General features: G+C 39.5%; 1 protein-coding gene across 3 annotated transcripts in view; it reads right to left on the bottom strand.

The window, feature by feature from the left end:
- nrg2a (neuregulin 2a) overlaps nt 1-14,332 on the bottom strand; it is a 236,785-nt gene that overhangs the window by 113,856 nt on the left and 108,597 nt on the right. The window lies entirely within an intron of this gene.

Raw genomic sequence — 14,332 nt, 5'->3', positions numbered from 1 at the left:
TCCAGTAATGAAAAATGACACACATCCATACTGTACATGCAGAACACACACTCGCACAAACACTTGCCAGCTGACAGCTGCACGCACGTTTAAGAGAAGACTCACTCACAGGGTGGGAGTGAGTGAACCGGGGTGAACGAGGGTCAATCAGGGGATGGCCAAGATGCACCCTCCCCCACAATCCCCCTTACACACAAACTCTCCCCATTCACGATATCATGTGGATGCTTCGCTGACTAATACGATTCCAGCTGTTAAGGATGTCAAAAAATGGCAGTTGTGATGCCTTTATAGCGACTTCAAACAGAAGTGCATGAAAAATCCCCCCCAGCTTGTCCTCTTTTTGGAGAAAGTGTCCTACTTCCCTGACCTGATAAAGTCCACCAGGAGAGACAAAAGCCTCCATGATGCTGCATGTTTTACACTGGCTGTCTGGTTGCAAGATGTGATACATTTGGGTCATCGTTCACGTTAACTCACGCATGTGACAAAAGGAACCACTGTCTGTACTGAATATGAAGTGTGTGTAGACCTTGCATGCATGTGGTTACACAAGAACAATGCATGGAAATAATGTGCAGTATGGCGATAGTGATGCTCTTTAAATTCCATTATTGAAAATATGTGCACACTTTACTACAGAGTAACGGATTCTGATCCAAAAGTAAGCATTCTTCAAAGCAGGGATTCTCAAACGGTGGTAGGCGGGCTCCATCTAGTGGTATGCCAAAGAATAAGTAAATATTAAAACACAGTGTTACCGTTCAAAATGTGTGTAGTGTTACAATGGCCAAAATACTAACTACACTTGTAAATAACACCTCTGCCTTGTTTTTAATGACTGTTTAGGCCTACTGCGCAACTGTATTTTAATGTTGGTCATTGTGATGGTACTTGGAAAGGCCAAGTGTTTTCTGATGTGGTACTTGGTGAACAAAGTTTGAGAACCACTGCTCTAAAGAATTGAGTATGAACTTCTACACATAGCTAAGTGACTTGAGTCACAAACCACTGCAGTCATTCATTTAAAAATACATACTCGAAGTACCTCATTTTTTTTGTGCCTCACTTTTCTTATGATTATGTTTGACACAGTTTTTTCAAAAAAAGATTACCCTGCTTTGTGTATACTGTATCTGTTATCTTAGAGTCAAACGTTGCATGAAACAAACTAGTCAATTTGCGTTGGTGACTCAATCTCTATACTTTTATTGAGTATGACTGCAAAATAAGTTCTCATGGGGTCATAGAAAAATGGAATTGCCAGCACTTTGATTAAAAAAAAAGGTAAGAAACACTATTGAATTTAAGAAATAACTTGTGGCAAAGTACGATGGCAGCGTACTCACCATTATTTGATAAAAGCAAAAATAATGTTAAATGTTAATGTGTACGTTTTATTCATTTTTGTATGTATTTAATGTTTTTTTTATAATTATTCTTTAGAAAATGTGTTTTGAGATGATTGATTGATTGATTGAAACTTTTATTAGTAGATTGCACAGTACAGTACATATTCCGTACAATTGACTACTAAATGGTAACACCCGAATAAGTTTTTCAACTTGTTTAAGTCAGGGTCCACGTTAATCAATTCATGGTAAGATAAGAGCAGTCTCTCGACTAATTGTTATTCTTTAAGTTGTAAGCAATCATTCGAGTTACAAGCATCCCCGCCATTAGTTGGCGTAGCAAATGTCACAGGGAACCCTATAAGATATGCCCTAAACATTTGCTCTTACTCGCTGACATTATTTGACTTTGTTTTCCCACCATGCGGAGGAAGAGAGTGAATGTGAAGAAATGTGCTCAGAACAAGTGGATGATATTCATTGAATTAGAAAAATAAATAATCAAAAACATGATGACGGAGTGCGAAACAGTTTGAGGCTATCACTGCTAGTCTGCACCATACTGAGCCAGATTGAGAATGCCAAGAAAGTAAAAATAATATTCAAACAGAGGAACTTTGTCAATGAAAATAAGAAAACATTGCTTATGGTGTGCTTGATAGAGAAGCAGTCAAAAGTAATGGTATTATTATTTTTATTTTTATTTTTTATTTTTTTCGTCAGAAAAAAATACAATCATACGTGCTTACGGACTGTATCCCTAGAGACTGTATTGATCTATATTGATATATAATGTAGGAACCAGAAATATTAATAACAGAAAGAAACAACCCTTTTGTGTGAATGAGTGTAAATGGGAGAGGGAGTTTTTTTGGGTTGGTGCACTAATTGTAAGTGTATCTTGTGTTTTTATGTTGATTTAATAATATATTTTTTTTATTATTCTTTTTTTTTAAATTCTTTTTTCTTGTGCGGCCCGGTACCATTTGAACCACGGACCGGTACCGGGCCGTGGCCCGGTGGTTGGGGACCACTGCTTTACAGTATGTGGTAGACCACTTTAAATGATGTGGCAGACCATGCTTTATGACGTGACAGTCCACAATAAATGATGGGGCAGACCACATGAAATGACGTGGCGATCTATCTAAAATATGTGCTGGGCCACATAAAATATTGTAGCGACCCCTTTCTGGCCCATGGGCCTTGAGTTTAACACCTGTGAGTTAAGGGCTCTGTCACAGAACCAAATAGGCTCATACGTTGAGGTGCTATGGTATGTTATTTTTTTATGGGGAAAATATATACAGTTCTTGTATGATTAAATTTTCAATCCAATCCAATCCACTTTCATTATATAGCACAATTAAACAACAAAAATGTTTCCAAAGTGCTGCACAAAAATATTAAAAACAAGATTCAAATACTATCCTTCGCTCCCCCAATGACTGAATAAAAACAAATAAATATAAAAACAATATAAAAATAAATATGATTAAAAACGATTTTAAAGGGTAAAACCAGTTAAAACAATAAATAGAAATACACATTTAAAAACACAGAGGACCACACAACTCACGTAGTGTTAAAAGCCAGAGAATAAAAGTGGGTCTTAAGACGAGACTGAAACACTCCACTGTGGGAGCAGTTCCAACATGGAGGGGCAGAGTGTTCCAGAGCTTTCCGTCTGACCTTTTGGAAGTGATTAAAAACAAAAACTGAGGCACCACTGTATATGAATGTATTTTATCGTAAGTTAACTCTCCAAATAGTACCAAAAGTAAACGGCAAAAAACATGCAGCACTGACCCTATCAGTTGGAACAAGACATGTAAGAATAACAACAATGGAGGTCACTGATGGTCTCCTGCGTTTGCTTCTTCGCAAAGCAATGATGGCTATGGGAATTTATTCAAGAGGAGACTGAGGGCTGGAAGAAAATGGACCGTTTATGTACATCCACACGCACATTCACTGTACAAACATACATACATACATACTGTACATACATATGCACATATACTGTACATACATATATTACATTTCATCAAACATAGTAATGATGTTTCCCCACACTCCTGAGGGAAACTGGGTTGAAGCATGATACTGCTTAAGCTTAACCTTGTTTTACCATAACAATGTATAAGGTTAATACAATGAGCTCCCCGCTCCTTATATGCTTTCTTTTGTAAGTCAAGTATTCATTATACTTGTATATTGTGGCATTTGAAACGATTGTAATGTTGATAGTAGAGGTAATTATCATCATTCATTATCAATAGTGTTATTTCTATTGGTATTTTTATTGTTCCAGTTGTAATGCAATAATGTTTATGGTCATTTCTATAGTATTAAGATCTACTGCATTAACTGGTTCTTTGTTTATATTTTTGGTATCATATTTGTTCATATCATATTTGCTGATGTTGTTGTCTCTTTCTGTCATACCTTCTCTTGTCCCCACATTTTCCCCCTCTGTCTTCTTGTTTTCTCCTTTTTTATCCCTTCCTGCTCCAGTCCTCCTGCGCCAAACACTAAATATATATATTTAATAAAGTCAAATACAAACAAGGCAACAAGAGAAGTATCCCACACTTCTCTTTTGTAAAGTAAACCTGTACAGCAGATATGGGCATCTACATCAACAATATGATTTGCCTAAATAGCTGGACAGGACAAGTAAAAAAAAAAAAGGTGGAGACTGTGGCATATAAGGCACAGGAACAGAGTAATATGAGTGGTTCACCCATATGTGACCAAGTACATTGTTATAAACAAAATATACACAAAAAAATGTTAAAGTAAGACAACATAATGATGCAATATGTTTTTAAAATTGCAGAATTAACTGTTTGCCTGCATCCAATAAACGCATCGTCCTTTTTTGCGCTTCAGCTAAATAAACACCCTGGTTATAATTAAAGCGTTAACGAAAATTTAACAAAACAAGTTGAGAAAGATGAGCAAGTAAAAACAACATTAAGAAAAAACTAGTTTAGACGTAAAAAAACCAAACAATTTCCGCAGTCTTCAGCTCCGTGACCACAAGAAACAAAGAAATGTCAAAATCAAAATAGCTCAAAGAAAGATAAATGCAAAAGCTTCTATTTTTACATCAGTGGCAGCCTGTCATGGGCTTCTTCTGCCGGCAGCTTGCAGTCAGGAAGTGAAGATTCTGAAATAAGGCTTTGTTGGACTTCACTTTCTACGTTGAACGCGCCAAACTTAGTACAATTTGGAGGTCAAACCAAATTTCCTCAGGGTTCATGATGGTAAATGTCGGGAGACTCCACCTCATTGAGCGTTGAAAGGAAGTGATGATAACCATAGAACCAGACATGAAACCGCATCATAGGCAAAGCTGTGGCTGCACTGCTCAGTACAATATAAGAAACACAATTAATCCATCTGTTACATGCAAATGTATTTCACCAAGCAGACGTTGACACAAATACACATATTATATACACTACACCAGGGGTTCTTAAAGGGGAACAGGACTTTTTTGGAATATTGCCTATCATTCACAATCTTTATGTAAGACAAGAACACGTAGGGTTTTCAACACTTAGTCCGCTTACAATAGACCTTATGGGAGTCGCTCTGTTCTACCTATAAAGCCCTTAAAAAATATCCAAACACCTCCAATGAGGTTTTTATATACATAATGTAAGTATATATGTAATGTAGGGGACATTTATAATATGTAATATGTACGTCTTTTGCTCATTTTTAGCATTCGCGGCACAGGGACGGCGTGGCGAAGTTGGTAGAGTGGCTGTGCCAGCAATCGGAGGGTTACTGGTTACTGGGGTTCAATTCCCACCTTCTACCTTCCTAGTCACGTCCGTTGTGTCCTTGGGCAAGACACTTCACCCTTTGCCTCTGATGGCTGCTGGTTAGCGCCTTGCACGGCAGCTCCCGCCATCAGTGTGTGAATGTGTGTGTGAATGGGTAAATGTGGAAATACTGTCAAAGCGCTTTGAGTACCTTGAAGGTAGAAAAGCGCTACACAAGTACAACCCATTTATCATTTATTTATCATTAATTTGAAAAACGCATCACAATGTTTGCTTTTTTCTTCGACAACATCCCTGATTATTACTCACTGCAGACTTCATGAGAGCCATCAAACATAATAAAACATCACTTACTGTACAACGTCAGCTGTCATTAGGATGCCGACTGATAGAATCGTGTTATATTCCTGTTTAGCTGAAGAATGACTTATAATCCTTGAGAAGAAGAGGGGAGGACAGGAACCAAGCGTCTTTTCATGTCTTTCTCGCCATTTCTGGGATCTAAATTGGCTGTCAAAGTGTACCAACTTGTTGGATAACGTTTTCATCCTTCTACTATCAAGGTCAGAGGCATTATTTATGATCTAGAATAAACTTCCACGAGCTCCAACGCGGACAGCACGGTGGCACAGGGGTTAGTGCATGTGCCTCACAATACGAAGGTCCTGAGTAGTCCTGAGTTCAATCCCGGGCTCGGGATCTTTCTGTGTGGAGTTTGCATGTTCTCCCTGTGACTGCGTGGGTTCCCTCCGGGTACTCCGGCTTCCTCCCACCTCCAAAAACATGCACCTGGGGATAGGTTGATTGGCAACTCTAAATGGTCCCTAGTGTGTGAATGTGAGTGTGAATGTTGTCTGTCTATCTGTGTTGGCCCTGCGATGAGGTGGCGACTTGTCCAGGGTGTACCCCGCCTTCCGCCCGAATGCAGCTGAGATAGGCTCCAGCACCCCCCGCGACCCCAACAGGGACAAGCGGTAGAAAATGGATGGATGGATGGAGCTCCAACGCAAGAAAGCAGCTCAGCAGCCGATGATGTCAAAATAGCCACACAAGCGAGTTACTGGGGTTCAATCCCCACCTTCTACCATCCTAGTCACGTCTGTTGTGTCCTTGGGCAAGACACTTCACCCTTGCTCCTGATGGCTGCTGGTTAGCGCCTTGCATGGCAGCTCCCGCCATCATTGTGTGAATGTGTGTGTGAACGGGTGAATGTGGAAATACTGTCAAAGCGCTTTGAGTACCTTGAAGGTAGAAAAGCGCTATACAAGTATAACCCATTTATCATTTATTTATTATCACGGCGCTGCTATAAATAGTTTGTCTGCGTTAGAACTTATAATACTTATAATAAAAATTAGAACTTTTAATAACAATATCACAAATACTTGGTTTATATCTAAGTCACGAAATGTAAATGGAGTACCGTTGGCGGTTTTTGGATGGTTACTTATTGGGTTTTATGGGCGGGAAAGAGGACCTCCAACTGGCTGCATTGTAAATGGACTTTTATTCACTTTTATCTACGAGTTAGAATGCATTTTTTTAAAATTACATTCGTCGTCATGTTTTTCGTAATGATTGTGAACGATAGGCAAAATTACAAAAAAGTACAGTTCCTCTTAAAGCTTTTTGACCTTGGGGCCCAACTTTTCCAGTACAGAGCAGGCTTAAACATTGTCAAACGATACATAACCAAGTGTTAATCACCTAGATTGATATTTCTTTGACACATAAACCACCACAACTATCATGCCAAACAAAGTTTAGGTCAGGCTGATAAAATAAATAAAAACAATAAATATACATACTATTATGCAATGCTAAAATAAATAAATTATAACTAAAATAATTAATAAAAAATAGATATCTTTCTTACATAAACTGCCAATAACATTTAGGTGCAAATGAAAATCAATCAATCAATCAAAGTTTATTTATATAGCCCTAAATCACAAGTGTCTCAAAGGGCTGAAAATACAGTCGTATAATCTCTAAATTAAAACTTTGAACAGTTTTTAATGTTTGTGCTTAAGAAACTTCTCCATGACTTTTGCTCCGGACTTTGTCTGATTGTTTGAGTTTGTCGTTTTTCACTCGGTCAAGTGATTGACGTGTTACTGCCACATGTGAGAGAAAAGTGTATTACAGCTGAGGAACGCTGAGGCACATGCGGACTACTGCTGAGAAACAGATATTTTTTGGTGGCCAATTGTTGGCCCTGTGGTTGTAAAACATGGCACTAAACTACACTTAGTAATTCTAATACACCACTAGATGTGACTCTGCAAACACCTCTCCGTTTTAGTTTGATTGAATTGTTTTTCTACAGCAGTTTTCCTCAATTTATACTTGATTGCTGTACATAGTAGGAGTGTCAAAAAAAAAATCATTTTCCGAATGAATCGCAATTCTTATTCGCCCAGATTCTTAGTCGACTCAAAAAAATTAAAACATGTAATTTTTATTTATTTATTTTATTTTTTTAAATTGGTTTAATTCTTATCTTCCTGACAGGATGCAGTGCGTCTCCCATAACAATGTGACATCGGACTATGTTAAGGTAACATGTGGAGTTCCCCAGGGTTCAGTTCTTGGCCTTGCACTCTTTATCATCTACATGCTGCCACTAGGCCACATCATACGCAAATACGGTGTTAGCTTTCACTGTTATGCTGATGACACCTAACTCTACATGCCCCTAAAGCTGACCAACACGCCGGATTGTAGTCAGCTGGAGGCGTGTCTTAATGAAATTAAACAATGGATGCCCGCTAACTTTTTGCAACTCAACGCTAAGAAAACGGAAATGCTGATTATCGGTCCTGCTAGACACCGACATTTATTTAATAATACCACCTTAACATTTGACAACCAAACAATTACACAAGGCGACTCGGTAAAGAATCTGGGTATTATCTTCGACCCAACTCTCTCGTTTGAGTCACACATTAAGAGTGTTACTAAAACGGCCTTCTTTCATCTCCGTAATATCGCTAAAATGTGTTCCATTTTGTCCACTAGCGACGCTGAGATCATTATTCATGCGTTCGTTACGTCTCGTCTCGATTACTGTAACGTATTAATTTCGGGTCTACCTATGTCTAGCATTAAAAGATTACAGTTGGTTCAAAATGCGGCTGCTAGACTTTCGACAAGAACAAGAAAGTTTGATCATATTACGCCTATACTGGCTCACCTGCACTGGCTTCCTGTGCACTTAAGATGCGACTTTAAGGTTTTGCTACTTACGTATAAAATACTACACGGTTTAGCTCCAGCCTATCTTGCCGTTTGTATTGTACCATATGTCCCGGCAAGAAATCTGCGTTCAAAGAACTCCGGCTTATTAGTGATTCCCAGAGCCAAAAAAAAGTCTGCGGGCTATAGAGCGTTTTCTATTCGGGCTCCAGTACTATGGAATGCCCTCAGTTAGAGATGCTACCTCAGTAGAAGCATTTAAGTCCCATCTAAAAACTCATATGTATACTCTAGCCTTTAAATAGACCCCCTTTTTAGACCAGTTGATCTGCCGTTTCTTTTCTTTTCTCCTCTGCCCCCCTCTCTCTTGTGGGGGGGGGGGGGGGGCACACAGGTCCGGTGGCCATGGATGAAGTGCTGGTTGTCCAGAGTCGGTACCTGGGGTGGACTGCTCGCCTGTGCATCGGTTGGGGACATCTCTGTGCTGCAGACCCGTCTCCGCTCGGGATGGTTTCCGGCTGGCCCCACTATGGACTGGACTCTCACTATTATGTTGGATCCACTATGGACTGGACTTTTGCTGATATGTTGGATCCACTATAGACTGGACTTTCACAATATTATGTCAGACCCACTCGACATCCATTGCTTTCGGTCTCCCCTAGAGAGGGGGGGGGTTACCCACATATTCGATGTTCTGATACCCTGAGGACTGTGGGGGTTCTCCTGCCTCCGGGCTTCACTCGACTGATTTGGCCTACTTCTTAAGAAGTACTGGTCAATGCGAGACACTTCGCTGAGCTTGCTGAGGCATTTCCTCTTGCCTTGATGGATTTTAAGGCCCTTCGCTGTTGTTATTTTTGACCAGCCACAAATGCAGTTCTGCAGCGTTTGTCCTGTTTGCGGACCATTAGTTGTCGTTCTGTTCATTGTCTGTTCCGTTCCGTGGTCTGTCACTGTGAGATCCGTCCGTAATGTAGTTAATCATAAAACTGGCATCCGATGTTAATAAACAAGTATTGATTTAGAATTGAAAATCGTTTCGAATCAACAATCGATTCTAAATTGAATTGTTACCCCCAAGAATCGGATCGAATCGTGTGGTGCCCAAAGATTAACAGCCCTGATTGTAATAGTAGTGCTAGTGAGTTCATTATTAACAACAATACGGCAAGTGTAACAATCAAGACTTTGACACCAACAGCTGTATTCTAAAGCCCATGCAGAAGTATATAACGCTGCTGGATGTTAATCACTTATAATACTTCAAATGACGCTACTGTCATCTTGTGGAGTTAATCAAAACTACATTAGGAAGTTGCCTACAGCCACAGCTGTTAATGTCAAACATTCTTTTGACCTGGTGCTAGTAGATATGTCAAGTGCAGATTGTTAGCAGTTACATCCGTACTTATTTTTTAGATCAAATTAATTTTTGTCACTTCCGAACAAAATGTTTTTGTTTGTCTGTATTTGTGTTGGGACTCCCTCGAAAAGGAGATGCTGCACTTAAAGGGGTTATCCTGAATAAATTGAAATGTATATTTTAATTAATTCCCCCTCACCTTCCTCACTTCTCTTTATGGCTAGGTTTACCTTAAAATTGTTAGGCTGTTATCTATCCATCCATCCATTTTCTACCGCTTGTCCCTCTCGAGGTGGCGGGGGTTGACTGGAGCCTATCCCAGCTGCATTCGGGCGGAAGGCGGGGTACACCCTGGACAAGTCGCCACCTCATCACAGGGCCAACACAGATAGACAGACAACATTCACACTCACATTCATAGACTGTTATTGTATGGCCAAACAGTGCACCTGACAAACTTTTCCCGTGTATCATTCCTTAATCTCACATGTTTGTGACTCATTCGCCATGTTTTTTGTTTTGATTTTTAATTAGCAATTACTGCAAAATAAGTCACCTGGGGCCAAATAAAATTGGGAGTAACAACACTCGGATAAAAAAAGGTGAGCAACAATACTGAATTGAAGAGCTTTAAATAAAGGAAAATTCCTTTTATCAGTCATTTATGTGTATTTTGCATTGTTTTCAGCGTATGAAACTAAAATAATTGTCAATAACCTATGTTTTGTTTTTGAGTGTCTGGAACAGATTAATTAGGTTTACATAATTTCTGAAGGGGGAAATTGTTGTATGTACCATTCGACTTTCATCTGACATTCTTGAACAGATTCCAAACAAAAAAACATGTACTGCATTAACTACTACAGCAATTGGAAGTCAACCAGAAACATGTTGCTTCCACTCTATGACAACAAGGAGGTGCTCACGTAATTAACTCCAGATTGTATTGATTAGACATCCCTTGAAGTAAATTTGTGACTAAAAGTGCATACCATATTCTAGTGTAGTGTACTAGACATCAGGTGTGGTGGGTTTATCAAGCAGCACATGCAGAACTTTACAAGTCCAGATGTTCCCCATTACACAATATGTTCTGTATTTTAGCAGCACTCATGCTCTGTATGAGATGTGATGTTTTAAAAAGATTCTGCATTCATGAATTCTCAAACATGGGCCATGTTTGACAAGAGGCTTCATCACACATTTTCCTCAAGCGGACTTTACCTCCCAATGTAGTTTGGCCGAGAAACTACTTTGGATTCCGTTCCAACTAAGTCTGCGTCCCACGTCTTACACAGGATAGTGCGTCTACCCAACACCGGAGCGATGTGGCTTTACATGCTCCACTCTGCCAGACTTGGCCCATCACGGTGCCTGAGGAAAACCTGTCATCTTGTCATCGGCGCCGGGAACAGCAGGAATGAGGTTGCTCCATAAAATACAAAATAAAAATGTTTAGTACTTTGCCTCAACGCAGGTCTGTCTTTGCCAAGTAAATTAAACAAGTTTTCAAGACTTATCGCTAAGCCAGATGTGTAAGAATGTCCGTGTAATGAAGACGCAGGACGCCGTCACTTAGCTCTACCTTGAAGACCCAGATGTTGGACAAAGTTGTCCGTAGAGATTCATATTCCTGTCTATCTTGAAGGCTTTCATCTACACGACATGACATAGGTGAACCTTCTGGCAGCGTGCACACAGCGTGATATACAGTGGACGCTCCTCTGTGGATCGCCTGATGAGGAAACCATCGTCCGCGAGATGTTTGCCCGGACACACTCGAGGTAGACGGCAAGCCAACCGTGCTCGCATAAAAGTCCCCTAACGTGATTTTACAAACGCTCGTCAACTTGTCCGTGACACCTGTGGAAAAAGTGTCTGGCAGCAGTGATAAACTCGAAGCCTGTGCGAGCGCCCGATTGTCTCCTTTTGAAGTGGAGGGGCAGCTGCAGACATAGACAATAAAAGGGGGGAGCCTTCGTGGCGTGTCGACAGCCCCAACAGTTGGACAAGTCAGCGTCACAAAGTGGCTTAATGAATCAAAAATCGCTCGTACGATTGAGTCAACATTTCGTTCACTTCCAGGAGCTTAGTGGGGGAATTCAAGGCATGCCTCTTGTATCCTCTTCCTGATTCCAGATTATACCGCTGTTATGTCACTTGGCTGCACGCTGTCAAAAGACAAATTGGTCGGTGAGACAGCTACAGAAATCGAACTGGGCCGATGATGGTGTTCCGACTGTGTACCGCAACATCTGCTCACAGGGATCATTTGTCAACCACAACCAGGGGAGGCGCTTTCACCAGATAATTAACTGGCGCATCGTTTATGTATGACTCAAAGCATTAAGTGTAACGCTACTTTTTTTCTTTTTTTTTTTTTTTTACAAAAACACAACTCAGTCTGTGACGCTTCCACCTGCTGCGGATGCTTTAGCAGTGCAGTTGAGCAGATATTATATTTTGAAGTGACATGATGAAATACCATCTGTGTGTGAGTGTGTGAGTGTGAGTGTGTGTGTGTGTTCTTGGATTTCTCCCCTTCTTGAGACATCAACAAGGAAAAGTAGCTTCCATATGAGGACCGGTCAACAAGTTAGGACATAAATTATGGTCCCAATAAGGAAAACCATTGCATCTAATAGAGAATGTCTCATTTGCACCCCTGGTGGTGAAATGTGTGTGTGCGTGTGTGTGTGTGTGAGTGACTGAAAGAAAAGCTCTGACTCACTTGTGGGTAAAGTCATGTCTTATATTCTGGCTAATTCAGTTACTGATTCTTAAGAATACGGTCAGTTGTATGGAATTGATGCAAACTGAGTGTACTACTCAGCTGCAATCAGCAGATGCACTGTTTAAACAATCAATCAATCAAAGTTTACTTATATAGCCCTTAATCACAAATGTCTCAAAGGGCTGCACAAGCCACAACGACATTCTCGGCTCACTGTTGCATGGGTAACAATAATAATATCCACAACATCAGCTTACATCCACCCTTTGGTGCAACAACTGTAAACAGCATTATGTTGATCAGTATTACACTGGCATGGAAAGAGGAGTTCAGAATATTCAGTCAGTGTTATTGACACATTAAAAATCACTGAATTGATGGTTATATTGACCACATAGTCTTTCCAGCCATCCATACATGTTCTTTACAGCTTGTCCTCGTTAGGGTTACGGGTAAGCTGAAGCCTAACCTAGCTGATCTCGGGCAGGGGTACACCCTGGACTGGCCGCCAGGCAATCGTAGGGCACATATATAAACAACCACTCACACTAATGAAGGAAATCTTGTCAAATGCATTTTAGTTTTTCAAAATCCCCTAATAAAACCCAATGATTGTAATTGTTGATTATTGAACTAGACTAATACTCGTTGCGGTGACCCCAAACAGGAAAAAGCTGAAAAACAACAAAACAATCTTGAAACATCGATTCTTGTTTTTAAGTTCCTCTTTTTATTTTTATTTGTTTATAAATCTTTGTTTTACTCTATCAATCTTTTTTTACTGCCCAGCGACATAGGGAAGCTGGAGTCCATCCCTGGTAACTCTGGGTAAGACACAAAGGCTATGCGAACTACAATAATACCAATGCCTCTGTAATCCTAGTCTTTAAACTAGTGCTGTCAAACAATTACTTTTTAAAATCTGATTAATGAATTTGGATTGATCACAGATTATTAGTCGCTTGCATAGTTTATATATATATATATATATATATATATATATATATATATATATATATATATATATATATATATATATATATATATATATATATATATATATATATATATATATATATATATATATATATACATACATACACATACATACATACATACATACATACATACATATATATACATATATGGACACAAATGCAATTTAATTGTCAGAAAGTCATACAGAAGTATTTTTCAATGTTTTACTTGAATGTACTTTATGTCATTCATTCGCTTAATTCTTTTCATTCTGGTTTATTTTGAAGTGAAATTTGCCAGCGAGCACACCAGTCGGAGTCTTTGCACTGACGTAAGTATTGACATGATCACTGACCATGTAAGAACCTCCACCGTCTCTTAGGGAACCATCCGTGGTGAAGGTGAAGGCACATGTCACTCAAAATGAATTGCGTGATTAATCTGCATATATACAGTACAGGCCAAAAGTTTGGACACACCTTCTCATTCAATGGGTTTTCTCTATTTACATTGTAGATAGTCACTGAAGGCATCAAAACTATGAATGAACACATGTGGAGTTATGTACTTAACAAAAAAAGGTGAAATGACTGAAAACATGTTTTATATTCTAGTTTCTTCAAAATAGCCACACTTTGCTCTGATTACGGCTTTGCACACTCTTGGCATTCTCTCGATGAGCTTCAAGATGTAGTCACTTGAAATGGTTTTCACTTCACAGGTGTGCTTGAAGCTCATCGAGAGAATGCCAAGAGTGTGCAAAGCGGTAATCAGAGCAAAGGATGGCTATTTTGAAGAAACTAGAATATAAAACATGTTTTCAATTATTTTACCATTTTTTTTGTTAAGTACTTAACTCCACATGTGTTCATTCATAGTTTTGATGCCTCCAGTGACAATCTAC

Source organism: Entelurus aequoreus, linkage group LG05, assembly GCF_033978785.1.
Source record: "Entelurus aequoreus isolate RoL-2023_Sb linkage group LG05, RoL_Eaeq_v1.1, whole genome shotgun sequence".
NCBI lineage: Eukaryota > Metazoa > Chordata > Actinopteri > Syngnathiformes > Syngnathidae > Entelurus > Entelurus aequoreus.
This window is presented reverse-complemented; position numbering and strand designations above follow the sequence as displayed.